The sequence below is a fragment of the Leptonychotes weddellii genome, chromosome 13 (genome assembly GCF_054177405.1).
Source record: "Leptonychotes weddellii isolate Sample4059 chromosome 13, ASM5417740v2, whole genome shotgun sequence".
NCBI classification, from domain to species: domain Eukaryota; kingdom Metazoa; phylum Chordata; class Mammalia; order Carnivora; family Phocidae; genus Leptonychotes; species Leptonychotes weddellii.
This window is the reverse complement of record NC_138381.1, coordinates 64954030-64968797: the sequence shown is the minus strand read 5'-3', so window position 1 is coordinate 64968797 and position 14768 is coordinate 64954030. Positions and strand designations below refer to the sequence as shown.

The following is a 14768-nucleotide window of genomic DNA, read 5'->3' as shown; positions in this document are numbered from 1 at the left end:
AGGAAACTGAGGCACAGAGAGACCTCTTACCTCACTTAAGGCCAACTAGCTAGCACGTGGTTGAACTGCAATATGAACCCAGGTAGCTGGGTGTCTTCGAGACCTTGCTTTCAGTTCTTTTGGGTATATACCCAGACGTGGGATTGCTGGACCCCATGGTAATTCTGTTCTTAATTCTCCGGGGGGAACCGCCATGCTGTTGTCCACACAGCAGCCGCGCCATTTTATGTTCCCGCCATTTTATGCGCACGGACTCCAGCGTCTCCACGTCCCCACCAACGTTTGTCCTTTTCTGTGGTTTTGATGCCAGCCATCCTAATAGATGTGGCTGGCACCTGGTTTTTGTGGGAGAGTCTTAGGATCTGTATTTGTTGGGCCTTGGTTCCTGTTAAAACGTCTGTTGCATCATGATATGCTTTCTGGAAATATTTTGACCTCCTTTACCCGATGGTGAACTTTAACAGGATGTACCCAGTGCCCCACAAAGGGCTGGCCTGGAAATAATAAAGAACCTGTTTTTCATGGACTCAGGGCATGCCCTGGCATGTGTCGTTTTGGGGAGAAATGCATTAGGCCTGGGTCTTAATTCTTGCAGGATGCTCTCCAGACACCATGGACCCAGCTCCTGGCTCACTGGGGAAGAAGCAGCAACTAAGTACCCGGAGCTTGGCTACTCCGAAGAAACCCCCCAGGAAGCTTTAAAAAATCCAGGTGCTGCTGGGTCCACCCTCTGGAGGCTCACACTCAGTAAGTCTGGGATGAAGCCTGAGCATTTGTAATAAAAAAGAAATCCCAGGGCGCCTGGGTGGCTCAGTGGTTAAGCGTCTGCCTTCGGCTCAAGTCATGATCTCAGGGTCCTGGGATTCAGTCCTGCTTTGGGCTCCCTGCTCAGTGGGGAGCCTGCTTCTCTCTTTCCCTCTGCTCCCCCCATGCTTCTCTCTCTCTCTCTCTCTCTCTTTCTCTCTCTCGTTCTCTTTATCTCAAATACATAAATAAACTCATTCAAAAAAAAAAAAAAAGAAAGAAAGAAATCCCCCCATGGTGCCCCACCCAGGTGATTCTTATGGGTTCTTGGCCCTGTAACATATTATTTGACCCTGGCTACAGCTAAGGGATTTATCCCAGAACTACTCAAGGGACGTGTGTGTGTGTGTGTGTGTGTGTGTGTGTGTGTGTCTGCATCTTGGCTTGAGCGAGTGAATGCATGGGTGGGTGGCTGAATGAGTGCGTACAGAGGCCCTCAAAGCTCTGTCATTCACACACCATCCCGATTTTGCCATGTCTGTGTGCCTCCAACGTTATTATTCGCCTAATATTTTAATAGTACAAAATATTATAAATCGAGAAAACCAGCATCTCTGGCCATCAGTAGTTTGTTTTAAGAATACAAACAAAGGAGGGGCACCTGGGTGGCTCAATCAGTTAAACCTCCAGCTCTTGGTTTCCGCTCAGGTCGTGACCTCGGGGTCAAGAGACCGAGCCCTGCATCGGGCTCTGCGCCAGTGCAGAGTCTGCTTGAGATTCTCTCTTCCTTTCCCTCTGCCCTTCCTGCTCGCTCTCACTCTCGCTCTCTCTAAAATAAATAAATCTTAAAAAAAAAGAATACAAGCAAAGGAGACCAAACGTGTCATGGTTCCAGGTACATAAATGCTGCCATCCCGATGGGCTTGGAGCGGGGGGCCTTGCACTGAAAAGTGTTGCACCAGCATTAAGTACAGCCGAGACCCAGTAGAGACTTTCTCCCGGCCGGACCTACTTGTCCTCCATGAGTCAGTGCTATGTCACGTCCAGCCCTGGGACCGTGTGCCTGTCAAGCTTCATAAATGCAGAGTCAGGCAGTGAGGGTGTGAGGCAGGAGCCTGGGGGTGGGAGGCAGCGAGTGGGGGTCCCAGTGGGCGAGGCCCGCTCTCTTGCCTGGTCATCGCCGGCACTGACCTGTGGCTGTTGGGGCAGCCTGAGTCCGGGGCATCCCTTGCCCCACGGTGGCCCCAGAACCTCAGAGGTTCAAAGCGTTTATCTACAGGTTCACTGAGCTGAGACAGGGCCCTGCTGAGGAGGTGAGGCTCTTGGTCCGGCGCAGGGCCCAGAGGGCGCGGGCCTGGCTGCTGGGAGTCAGGAGGGAGAGAGAGCGTCTCCTGCAGGGCCCAAGTCCCCGTGGGCTGGGCATCAGCATCCTGGTTCCTGGGATCCCCGGCATGGAGGCCTGTGGTCTGGGTGCTGGTCCCTGCCTCTTCTTGACATGTGACCTTGAGTGAGTCCCTTGATCTCTGAGCTTCCCTTGGTGCGTCTGTCAAATGAATTCATTTGGGAAGTACCACCGGTTGGTTGCTGTGGTCCAGGAGCCAAGCTGTTTGCTGCAGGCAGCATCCCTTCTCTCTAGGAGTTTATGGGCTGGTGGGGGGAGGGGGCAGAACCTTGCAGGGGTGGGGGGAGAGGAGCAGGATGCTTTCAAGAAAGTCTGGTGGAGGTAGTTTCTCAGAGGGCTTGGCTCCGGCTTTTCTGGGTGGCTTAGAACAGAGACATTTATTCTCTCACACTCTGAAGGCTCAGAGTCCAAAATCAAGGTGTTGGCAGGGCTGCATTCCCTCCAGGGCTCTAGGGGAAGACCTTTCTTTCTTGCAGCTTCTGGTGGCTTCTAGCAATTCTCGGTGCGTCTTGGCTCCTATCTGTATATCTGTCTCTTCTTTTCTTCAAAGGACACCAGTCATTGGATTAGGGTTCCCCCCAATCCAGTGTGACCTCAGTAAAGAGCTGATTAGATCTGCAAAGGCCAAGTAAGGTCATCTTCTAAGATTCCAGGTGCACGTGAATTTGGGGGGGGGACACTCACTATTCAACCCACCACACTGAGGAAGGGCCGTTAAGACTGAGACCTAAAGGATGTGTGTTTGGCGGGGGTGAGGGGAAGGGGAGAGAGTGTCCTTCCGGGCTGAGGGAACAGCATGTGCGAAGGCTTTCCCGTGCAAGTACGGCAGAGGCCATTGTGACGGGAGCAGAGTGGCAAGGGGAGTGTTGGGGGCTGAGGGCAGAGAGACTGGGGGGCCAGGCACAGAGCCATGGAAAGGGGATGGATTTAATTCTGAGCCCCTCCGAAGATCCAGGCAAGGGGGCACGATGTGATTGGATTCTCTTTGGGAAAAGTTCATCTGACTTCAGCCTGGGAAGGTGCATGGCAGTGACTGACGGTGTGCGTGCTCTAAAGCTTACCCCTGAGCACATTTACCTCCTGGCAGGTAGCTAGGGCAGGACTAATACTCCGGAGGAAACGGAGACTCAGAGAGGGCAAGCAGATTTTCCAGGGTCACACAGCTAGGATGAAGAGCACTCGGGGTCCTTGCCAGCGCTTTCTGTCTTGTGAATGCTCACCACATGTGGATGCGACGGTCCCTGGTCCTTGAAAGACAGCTGGGATTCTGGGGCAGGGACCATGCCCTGGAACAGGAAACACTGCTTTTATACACACACTCCTGCCTGGGCTGAATTATTTGCCCAGCCAAGAGAAGGTTTAGCTGCAGGCTGGTAATAAAGTAGCCTTAGCAACTTAGTGAGTATGGAATTAATTCCCTTGTATCTCTGAGTTGCTATGATCCTCCTCACTCAGAACCGAGCTCCGCAGGAGAAAAAGCAGGCGAAGAACAGTAAACACTGATGTGTCCACTGGAGAGCATTTGGGAGGGTTGTGATAAAATCTCGGGCCAAGGCCCAAAGGGCATGGCAGGATAATTGTGACCGTTCCAGAACCTTTGGGCTGATGTTTCTCTGACTTTGGGGATGTGTATTGGCATGGAAAAGAACTTTCTTTTTCACGGGAAATAAAAATACATATCTGTTTCAGATGTAACATTCCACAGAGTGAATATATCAATGTCCCCCCACTGGGACGTGACACATAAATCAGGCACTGTCTCCCAGGTACTGAGGATGCTAATAAGGATGCTTATTTGCTGGATCAGAAATCCCCTGTGCAGGGCAAGGCCCTTATTTCCTGCTTAGTCTCTTGTTTTTGTTTTTTTTTTTTAACTCCCCCTTTGTCTCAGTGCTGAGAGCCAGGAGGAGGGAGGAATTACTCTGGAATACCCTCTTTCCGTTGAGGATTTTTCTCCAACTGTGTTTTGAGAGAGCGGTGGGGTGCTCCTTCAGGAGAAAGCTGACCCAGTAATTGCTGATGACCTCCCCCACCCCTGGCTGCTGAGATGGACCCCTTCCCCAGCAAGGTGGAGAGATGCTCTGTGTGTTTGCGTGTTTGGGGGTGGGGGTTGTGGAGCAGAGAAGTTAAATTTGGTTCCGGATCTGAGGGCTGGTTTCCTTCCTCTCCTGGTGAAAAGGCTCTGTGGAATGAATCACGTCCTCTCTTTAGAGTTCTAGGCCCACAGAATGTCAAGGCCAGGCTGGTGCTGTTGGAGGGACGCCCGCCCAGGGGATATCAGAATCTGGTTTGCAACTCCATGGAGGGACTTTGGGCCACAGGGATGATGCCTGTGACTTCCCATTGAGGTACATATATTCATTTCATTCATTCATTCATTCATCCATCCACCCATTGCGATCCTAGGTGATGTGCAACTCCCTCTTGGGGGTGGGGCCTTATGTTAATCATCCACTCCTTCTTTGTGCACCTGCTTGGGCCTAGCCCTTTTCAGGCCCCAGGGACTCATCCATGGGAATGACAGACAAGGCCCCACACCCTAGGGTAGGGGTCGACCAGCTTCTCCTGTGAAGGACCAGATAGTAAATATTTTTGGGTTTTTGGACCAGAAGAGCCCCATCACAACTGACTGCCGTTTACTACCTGAGTAGCCAGGCACAATATGTAACTGAGTGCTTGCTCCACTCCCATTTTCTTTATGGACACTGAAATTTGATTTTCATAGAATTTTTATGTGTCACGAAGTAGTCTCCTTTCAATTTTTTTTTTTTTCCAATGATTTAAAAATCATTCCGATTTTTAAGCAGAGAACTGAAGGTGGAGGAGGCAGGCCCTTGCTGCAGGCTGTGGGAACAGCAAGGGCAAAGGTCCTGGGGTAGGCAGTTTCCGGGGGGGGAAGGCGGGTGGTGGTGGCGTGTACAACGAACAGCAAAGTGTGTGTGGCTGAAGTCTAATGAGCGAAGGGGAGAGCGGTGAGGCCGTTTTAGATTTTTATGAAGACTTGCCCTCTCTGAGCTCACTTGCCCTGATTGAAAGTAAACGAGGGTGGCAATAGCACCTTCCTTTAGTAACGGGAGGACGAGGTGTCTTGCTGAAAGCAGTGCCCGACACGTGGGGTTGCTCATGGTGGCGGCAGCGGGGCTGTGGGTGATCACTCTGACGTCCTTCTCTCGTGCCATGGGCCTCTCCTCACGTTTTGTCTTCCGCGTGGAATACATCATCTGCTTGGCCTTGGGCTTCCCCAGAGCAGACCCAGGCACAGTGATTCCATTGCTGATTCCATTGCCTATGCTGTGTGTGGGCGGTGGGCCCAGGAAAGGCTGCCCAGGGCTTGGGGAAGCCGGACAGGGCGGGGAAAGAGGCCGCTGCTGGGTGTGTTCATCAGCAGGTCACCTCCGTGGGCAACAGGGCCTCAGCGCCACGGGGGACCTCCGGGGACCGTGTCGAATGGGCACCTCAGTCATCACCCTGAGGGTGCGGGGGAGCTGGGGTATGTATACTCCGCTTCTGGGGGGTTAGCTCCTGGCCGCGTCTGGCCTGTCTGGCACCCCGGCCCCCAGGGTAGAGGGAAGCCCTCGGGCAGGGCCTTTAGGGCTTTTGGAAGCGGTTGGAGCTACAGGGTTGGGGATGGCAGACCCCTGCAGTGGGATTTTGTGTCTCCTTCAAGACCTAGCTCAGATGTCTCCCCTGCAGACACTTCCCTCCAGCAGCTTCTGGTCCTACCTCCTCTGGTCTCCCGGAGCCGCCAGGCAGATGCCCCCCAATCCCCAGGGGTCTAGTGCTCAGGGCCTGCCGCTGGCCTTCCTCCTTGGTCTGTGTTGGGCCTGTGTCTTGTTCACTTTTGTATCCACGGGGCTTGGCTGTTACCTAACGTTGATGAGTTAAGGGTGACGAGCGGGACCCCTGCCCTCAAGTGCGCAGGGTCCTGGCGGGAGGCCTGTGAGTGACAGGTGGTCACAGTTCCGGGAAGGAGCCTGGGGAGCCTGCGTATGGGGTGGCTGTGCCTTTGAGCCCCCCAGCTCCCAGACTCGTGCTTGTCACCCCTGCATGAACCCTGACATCTCTCTTGGGAGTTCTTAAAATCCACCCACGTCTGGGCTCCACCTGCAGAAATCCTCATTTAGCCCAGCACCACATCTGGCTATAAATATTGATCCAGTCCTTCTGGCTTGGCATGTTGTGAAGGCCTCTGGGTTGTTGTAAAAAACCGCCATGAATCGTGGCTCAAAACAACAGAAGTTGATTCTGCCATAGTTCTGGAGGTCAGGAGTTCGCAGTCAGTTTCACTGAGTAGAAATCGGCCACCTCCAGAGGCTCTGGGGGAGCGTCCATTTCCTTGCCCGTTCCAGCTTCTAGAAGCTGCCCCCTTTCCCCCCCGCCCCCTGGCCTTCCTCCATCTCCAGAGCCAACAGCTCAGCACCTTCCAGTGTCTCTGCGGAGACTGTCATTTGGCCTTTCCTGTAGGCAGGTCTCCTCTTACAAGGACACGCATGATTGCATTTAGGGCCCACCCAGATCATCCAGAGTCTTCCTCGCCTCTCTAGATCTTTAACGCAAGTCCATCCGCAGAGGTGCCTTTCCGCGCACGGTGGAGGGATCCTGCTTCCGGGGATGGGCACGGGGCCCCCGGCCTGTGCAGGCATTCCCCGGCAGCCGAGCTTCCAGACTCCCGCAGGGCTGGGCTCCTTCTCTCTGCTTTACAAGTGGGGAAACTGAGGCACGGGGCGGGGGAGTGACTTTTTTCTGAAGCTGAGCCTGAATCTGAGCCTGACCTCACAGCCTCTGAACCCTGAGTCGTGTTCGTCTTCGCTCCACTCGCCCAGGGCAGGAGGGGGATATGCACGGCTGGCCCTGCCCTGCCCAGCCCGGTCCCGTCTGTGGGTCCCAGGACAGTCGAGACCCCCGCCGCAGCTCCAGTCCCAGAATTGGTAGTGCGCTTGTTATTTTTAGGGTATCTCTGTTCCAAACCCCCTCAGTGGGAAGGTTTCTCATTTCTGCTTCATGTGATCCTTTGGGAAGAAAGTCACTATTCATGGCAGTTCTTCAAAACTAGTCTTCGGGGGCGCCTGGGTGGCTCAGTTGGTTAAGCGACTGCCTTCGGCTCAGGTCATGATCCTGGAGTCCCGGGATCGAGTGCCGCATCGGGCTCCCTGCTCAGCAGGGGGTCTGCTTCTCCCTCTGACCCTCTTCCCTCTTGTGCTGTCTCTCACTCTCTGAAATAAATAAAATCTTTAAAAAAAAAAACAAAAAAAACTAGTCTTCGGGGCGATTGAACTCAAATGGGCATTGCAGGCAGGCATCAGACCCGAAGACAGAAGTAAAGAGGAAGGGAGCCACTCCGCACTGGGTACTGTGCTGGGGCCTTCCAGGTCCGGCTGGTTTTGGCATCATTCTCCGCATTCCACAGGCAAGAAAACTGAGGCTCGGGGAAGGGAATTGACTTATAAGGCCTTGCAACTAGTAAGCGTAGAATTGGGATTTGAACCCAGGTCTCTCTGACTCCCTGCACTTTGGGCTGGTGTTGGATTAGTAGGCCCAGCATGCTCACTGCTTCTGCATTGGTGGGGGTGGGTTGAAATGATGTTTTTCTGGGATCCCTTTGGCTGTGATTCCCCCTGACTTCATGTTGGGGGTGGGATTCATGCTCTTCCTCCCTTGTATGTGGATGGTCTCAAGTCACACTGTCTTTCCTCTTTATCCCCCCTGTCACCTACTGGGTCCAGACCACCCCCCATCTCCCACCCAGGAGGCCGCAGGCTGCTACTTTTTGGTCCCCGGCCTCTACTCTTGCCCTCCACAATTTATTCTCCACTGGGTGCCCTGAGGGAGCTTCTAGAAGGGTCACTAAAGTCCTCTAGTGACTTTCTGTCCCACATAGGAGTGGACCCATTTTCCTTTCTGGAGAGGCTCTGCCTGACACTGATTTTCAAAATGACCTTTCTTACCTGGCCCTCCCTCCCGGGCCCTCTTTCTGGAACACTCTTTCCCTGGCTGTTTGCATGGCAAGCTCATTTAGATCTTAGCTCAGTTGTCACCTCTTCAGAGAGTCCTTCTCCTTTCCGCCCCGCCCCACCACCCCAGGCTAGAGTTGCTCCCCCAACCCCTGAATCTTATCACATAACCCTGTGGCTATATCCCCAGTGGTTAGAGCTGTGTCCAGCACATAGTAGGTGCTTAATTAATGCATATATGTTAGATGAATGGTCCTCGTGAGGAGGTCCAGCTTCCTGGATGTCCCTGGGCAACTCACGTCCCCTCTCAGAGCTCAGTCTCCTTGTAATTTGGACTGTGTGGTCTTTAAGATGGAAGATTCTGGGCTCCCAGGCCCCAGGAATTCAGGGCTGGTCAGGGCTCTTGGGGGATGCACTGGCCCAAGGCAAGAGTGTGGGAGGAGGGCTGACCCTGAGCCACAGGAAAGGGAGGGTCCCTGGTGGAGAAGAAACTATTTGGGACGAGTTCCCGAGGCTTAGAAAGAGTTCCAGAGCCCCCCTGCCCACGGGGCCCCCTGTGAAAACCCTCGCTGTTGTCCTAGCTGCGGTGTTGGTGCTGGGAGGGTGCGCAGGGTGAATGACCACCCGCCAGGGCCCTCTGCCAAACGGGCTTTTGTTTATTTGAGATTTGAACAAAAAAAGGGCTGTCCTCAGAAAAGCACAACTCCAGAAACCTCGTTGGGATTTTGCTATCTGGACAGGAGGTGGCAGGGAACTTTTCTCACTCTTTGCTAAACATTAAAAAATTTTTTCGGATAGAATATTGTAAATGCCAAAGAGCAGGAAGAAGAAATATCATCCAGGAGCCCATCGCCATTGGGACAAGGGCTGTGAAATTTTGGCAGGGGGATTTTTGTATTTTTGAGGGCGCATTTGTTTCTCATATAAATGGATTGTGCTGGTTATAATTACTACTATTATTATGATTATTATTATTACTTTTTTTTGTTTTTGGAAAACTCCAGATCTATACAGCTTTGCAGCTTTCCATTTTTCACTTACCATCATGCCATGAACTGGTTTCTCCCATAACCAGTGTCTGTAAATTTCATTTGGGACAAGTGCATAAAATTGTTGCAGTCGAATACTATAGTCTGCTTAACCAATCCCCAGGGGCTGGACATTTAGATTATTTCACACTTCTTCTATCTCTAGAGGCTCATGCACCTGGTACCCTCTGGCCCTGGGGTGCTGTGAACTTTCGGTTCCCCCAAGGGCCTCCCGCCTCAGGACCTTTGCATAGGTTGTTCCTGCGGTCGTGCTCTCTATTGGCCCTGGGGTGCTGTGAACTTTCGGTTCCCCCAAGGGCCTCCCGCCTCAGGACCTTTGCATAGGCTGTTCCTGCGGTCGTGCTCTCTATTGGACCTTCTTGATGTGCTTCTTTCCCTCTCATCAGTTTGTATTGACACCTGTCTTGGGTTTTTTTCTCTTTGAGGTCTGCCTGTATGCCCCCACCCCTGACTGTGAGGCACCTGAGGACAGGAGTGCTACTGCATGCCATTCCTTGCTGCCTCTGGCGGATCTGGTGGGGGGGCGGGGAGACTATTAGTGTCATGCTTCCCACATGGTCATTCTTGAGCTGTAAACGTGGCGCCTTGGCTTCTTTTTTGGGCTTTTAATTGGTTGATTTGGGGGTGAATACATTTTATGATAGGGGTAGGAAATACGTTTTTATTTTGGCCCCCCGAGCATGAGGTAAAGATGGAGGTGACCCCCACAGACACATGACGCCTCATCCGATCCTCCCTTGACATACCACACACATAAGGCCCCACATGATCATGGCGGTTACCATGGAGACCCAGAGATGTCATTGTCGCCTCAGTCATAATAAGAGGTGCTCTTGGTTGAACATTTAGTATGTGCCAGGCACTGTGCTAGTGCTTTTCAGGAATAGACACATTTCATCCTCAGAGGTGCTATTATTATCCTTATATTACAGATGAGGCAGCTGGGCTCAGAGAGGTATTGTAATTTGCCCAGGATCACACAGGATATAAACCCAGGCAGGATGGTTCCAGAGTCCATGCTCTTAACTACAGCCCTGCCCCATCACATGACCACACACACACACCTCTCTCTGGGCACACAAACACTCAGACCCACAACTGCATACCTAGCTGGCAAGCCCCCACGACTGCCCCTCCCCCTCCCCCTCCTGCACACCCATCAGGACACACAGACCCACTGCCGCCCCGCACACCGCTCCCCGCCTGCCCAGGCACAGCTGACCAGTGAAGCTTTATGCCGCTCACTGCCGCACCAGCCTTGTCCCCAGGCATCCCCCACACAGCCTGGTTCGCCCTCCAAATATACACAGGCATCTGGTAGCCCCCCAACCACCTGGAAACTTGTTGCTTGGACCCAGGTGTGCCCCAGGCCCACCCGTTCACGTGTGCGGGACAGGTGCAGCGTGGGGGGCGGGAGGCGCATCGGGCTGAGCCTGCGGGACTGCGGCCTCCAGCCTGGCCCCAGGGTGCACGGGCCACCTCTGGTGTCAGCAGGCGTGGCTCACACCCTGGCCTTGCCCTTCCTTGAGGGGGTGGAGTTGCGGCGGCCCTGTGGTGACTCGGCCTTGGGGGGGCAGCATCAGGTATGCTGGCCTCGGACTTCTGTGGTAGCCTGGATGCCGGCTCTTACCTCCTCCCCTGTGGGAAGGGCTCGGGGCTCAGTGGCGCTACCAGGCACCGTGCTGGGCCCTTTTCTGCGCAGGTGGGGAAACTGAGGCTCAGGACACACAGCCGAAGTCACAAGCCAGGACCACAGGCCTCCCCTTGGCCATTCGGTCCCACCGCCTTGCTGCAGGGCTGGCCCAGGCAGGGCCTGTCTCTCAGGCTGGCTTTGGGGACCCATCCCTCCGTGTTTTCAGGATTGACCCCTCTCTTTATTCCTGCCGGTGATTCAGCCTTTTGGCCTCTGGAATTTGGCAAGATGCGTGGCCTTGGACAAGGCAGTTAATCTCTGTAAGTCTCAGTTTCCTGCTTTCTCAACAGTCACTGGGTAATGGTGAGGAGTCCAGGCGGTAACCTCTGTCCAGAGCTGACGTGAGAGCTGGGGACAAGCACGGCGAGCCTGGCGGTGGGGTGGTTCCTTCCACCAGCGTGGGGAGGTCGGGACCCGGGTCTGCCCTGCCTCCTCTTGCCCGCTCCCATTTCCTCCCGTCCCCCACTTGGCCTGGCCACACCGCACCAGCATTCTCAGACGTGCGTCTGGTGGGCCCTCCTCTTCTCCGGAGCCGGCAGGACATGATTCATGCCCGCACGGCAGACGTCACCCTGGGCATAACTGACTGGGCCCGCTGTTGATCTCCCGAGAGGCCGTCTTTGGGCTTTAGGGATATTGCCAGTGGGGTGGGGGCAGGGGCCGGGCCTGGGACCCTGACGCAACTGAGGGGTGCGCCCCTAAAGAGCTGGACTCGCTAAGGGTGCCCATGCTTGGGTCTCTGCCGGGAGGCAGGAGTCCTAGCCCGCAGGGTTCATGTCGTGGCCGTAGGCTCCGGGCTTTCAGCCGGGGACACGGTCTCAGAGTGAGGGGCGCCCCTAACCGTGTGCTCAGAGAATCTCGTCTTCGGGATTCCTGACTCGTGTCTCCCCTGCTGCGCCCAAGCTGGCCCCGTCTTGTTCACAGCTGTGTCTTGGCTCCCAGTCCGGCGCCTGGTGCACGGTGGGAGAGCAGTAAACATGGGAGCAGTGCGTGAACGGTGCCAGGCGCTTTTACACGAATGTTCTTAGCAAATCTCTCAGCTGCTTTTGGAAGTAGATAGGTTCATTAGCCCCTGTGACAGGTGAGGAAGCCGAGGCTGAGGAAGACAAGATGCTGGGCCGCTTTCCCAAAGGCAGCGTTTTGAATTTGAGTGTGTGTGCTGGGAGCTGCTCCGGGCAACTCTCCCTCCAGCTCAGACGCCCCCTTGCCAGGTGCTGGTCTCGAAGCGGCTCTCCCGGCCTCTCCCTCTCCCTGGCTTGAAGCCAGCAGTTCTCACCCGGACGCCCAGGATGGAGGATGTGACATATGAGACGCCCTCCCCCCGGGACTGGGGGACTTGGGGAGCTCCTGGCAGGCAGAAGGCAACTCCACCCTCTCCCACTCAGGAAAGCAGATCAGAGTGCAGGGGAGGCAGGGAGAGGAAGGTGATTCTGCGAGAGCCCCAAATGCACTCCCCTGGCAGCTTCAGAGCCTTACAAGATGTGCCCACACCCCCTTCTCCAGACTCAGGCCGTGCCACTTTCTCCCACTCCGCCCTAGCCCTGCTAGCAGAAATTTCTGTTCCTGAGCTCTTTTCTGACTCTGGACCTCTTGGTCTTCCCTTGGCTGGCTCCCTCTGGTCCTTTAGATCATGCTGCTGAAATGTCACCTCCTCCAGGAAGCCTTTTTTGATCACCTAGTCCAACTGTGATTGCCATCAGAGACCCCATTCCCATCACCTCCCTTGCCACATGCTGCCATCTTTGTCCTGGGCTGTTGGCTTCCCCATTCCCTGTCCTTTTTACTTCCCAACTCTAGACTCTGTGTAAATGGTGACCCCGACTTTTGAGTTCTTCACTGTGGCCCCATCACCAAGCAGTGGGTCTGGTTCATATTGGGTCAATACATTCTTTGAAGAAATTGTGACAAGAGCAACTTTTAAAAAGTCAGCCAGTGGAAACAGTGGAACCTCACATGGTCTTGGTCGGCAGTCAGGGGCTGTGGACCCATTTCACGATGGGGTATGTCGCACAACTGTGTCAGACGCCTTAGGGGAGAACGGGTGTTCTGAGCAGGTCCCATCTCTTATGAGTCCGATTCTAGGAATGCGGGGTGTCTTAAGTCGGGCTCCCCCAGAAGCAGAGCCGGAGTCAGGGTTGCAAGGGCAGGTGGCTTATTTGGGTGGTGGTACACCATTAGGATATGCTAATGAGCAGGTTCCCCCTGGGGGCAGCTGGGGACCTTGGGGAGACTGTCGAACACGCCCCTGGGTTGTCACGCCACCCATAGGAAGTTGTCCACCTGCGCCGAGCGGATTTGGGTGAGGCTCCAGGAGCATCTGCTGGCAGGCATGGCGTGGCCAGAGGGCGACTGTGGCTCATGGGAAGCACAGTGTGTGCTCAGAGGCTGTGACCGGGAGAGACCACTGGTTCCTGCTTCTGCCCCGGGTCTGGGGCTGTTTGCACAAAGTGGCCGCTTTGGGCATAAAACGATCTTTGACCCAGAGAGGTCCTTTTCGTGGGTTCACCTTCTGCTCTATGATAAGAGTGCCTGTATACTGAGCGCCTGCTGTATACACTTTCCAGGTGTCTTTGCTTCCCTGTATTTTTCACGACGTTGCACAAAGCCTGTCCCTCCTGCTTCCCGCTGCTTTCCTGCACCTGCGCAGAAGTCCAGGGGTCTAACTCCGCAGGCTCCCACCTCGTCCCAGTCTAAATGAGTAATTTTAATACTGTGGATGAGGACAGTCGTTGACACATGTGGTGACCACAGACATTGTGCAAATAAGCAGTTTGCACGTGTGATCTCAATTAATCCCCACAAAAGCATGTGGAGTACATACCCTCGGTTGCATTTTATAGGTGAGGAAGCCGAGGCTCAGAGAAGTGTAGCGACTGGCCCAGGGTCACACAGCTAGTAGAGATTGAGATGCGATTGGACGCCGAGCTGGTTGACTCCGGAAGTCCATGCTCTGAACGGTCATACAAAAGGCCACAGACAGGGCAAGGAGACCAGGGAGCTCCTGGCCGCCAGTCCTGCATGCTATCCCCCAAACACGGCACCCTCTGAGCTCTTAATAACTGGTGATTACACTGGGCAAAGTAGGGTCTGGGAGAACGGAGAGCAGGTGGTGTTTATCCGAATTTAGGAGATTGTATAGTGTTTTCTGTAACCTGGTCTGGTAAGTTGGCTTCTGGGGAGGGGCTCACAATGACTCATGGGGAATCCTCCCCCCCTCCCCGTGGCCCAGGTGGCTGTTCTAGGAGCTGAAGTTTGGGCAGGATATCTTGGTGGAGGGCACTCTCTAGATTCTAAGACATTTTAGAGCTTTGCTCTTGGTGGCTGGAAAGCAAGGATGTCCGGATGGGGTCCTTCTGCGTATCTTCTAGAGATAAGAATAAAGGGCTTTGGGAGGTGAGGGTAGAGCCTCCCCTGCACCCTGGCGCATGCGTGCACGCACACACACCTACCTTATGGATGTCGCCTCTCTTTACGGCTGGGCTCCCGGCATGTCTGGAGGTCATCTCTGGTGTCCTTCTCCTGGACACCAGGCAGAGCCTTGGGCTCTGTCTCAGGTAGGGGTCCCAAGAAGCAGAGCTGGAAGTGTGCATTGACTGGGGCTGAGCTCCCAGAAGGAGGGAGTGAGCGAGGCAGGAGGGGGCAGAAGAGGGGGGTATGATCTCAGCCAGGTTTAGCTTTAGCCTGGTTCCCCTGGGGAGCTCTGGAGCCACAGAACAAATCCTGCCTGGAGGCAAGGGTAAGCAGCCTTGTGTGTCCCATCTAAGTCTGTCATTGGCTTATGGATGCCCTGGTTCGTGGGGGGCTTACAGGCAGGGATGGGGGTCGTGGGCCAGCCTGTTGGAGGATGGCCCTGGACAAGGACGTACCTTGAACTGTTAGCAGACCACCCTCACAGTAGGTGGGGGAAGGGTGCAGCACCAGGAGAGGGG

The 14768-nt window shown here is 54.6% G+C and overlaps 1 protein-coding gene across 7 annotated transcripts in view; it reads left to right on the top strand.

Annotated features, from left to right (window-relative positions):
- Positions 1-14768, top strand: part of KIAA1671 (KIAA1671 ortholog) — a 181899-nt gene that overhangs the window by 20698 nt on the left and 146433 nt on the right. For 3 of the 7 annotated variants that reach the window (XM_081801946.1, XM_081801944.1, XM_081801943.1), the window contains exon 1: positions 4358-4494. The exons of the other annotated variants lie outside the window; for them this stretch is intronic. The gene's annotated coding sequence lies outside the window, so the exon portion shown is untranslated. Of the gene's footprint in view, positions 1-4357; positions 4495-14768 lie in introns of those variants that run through there. 7 annotated transcript variants of the gene reach the window in all.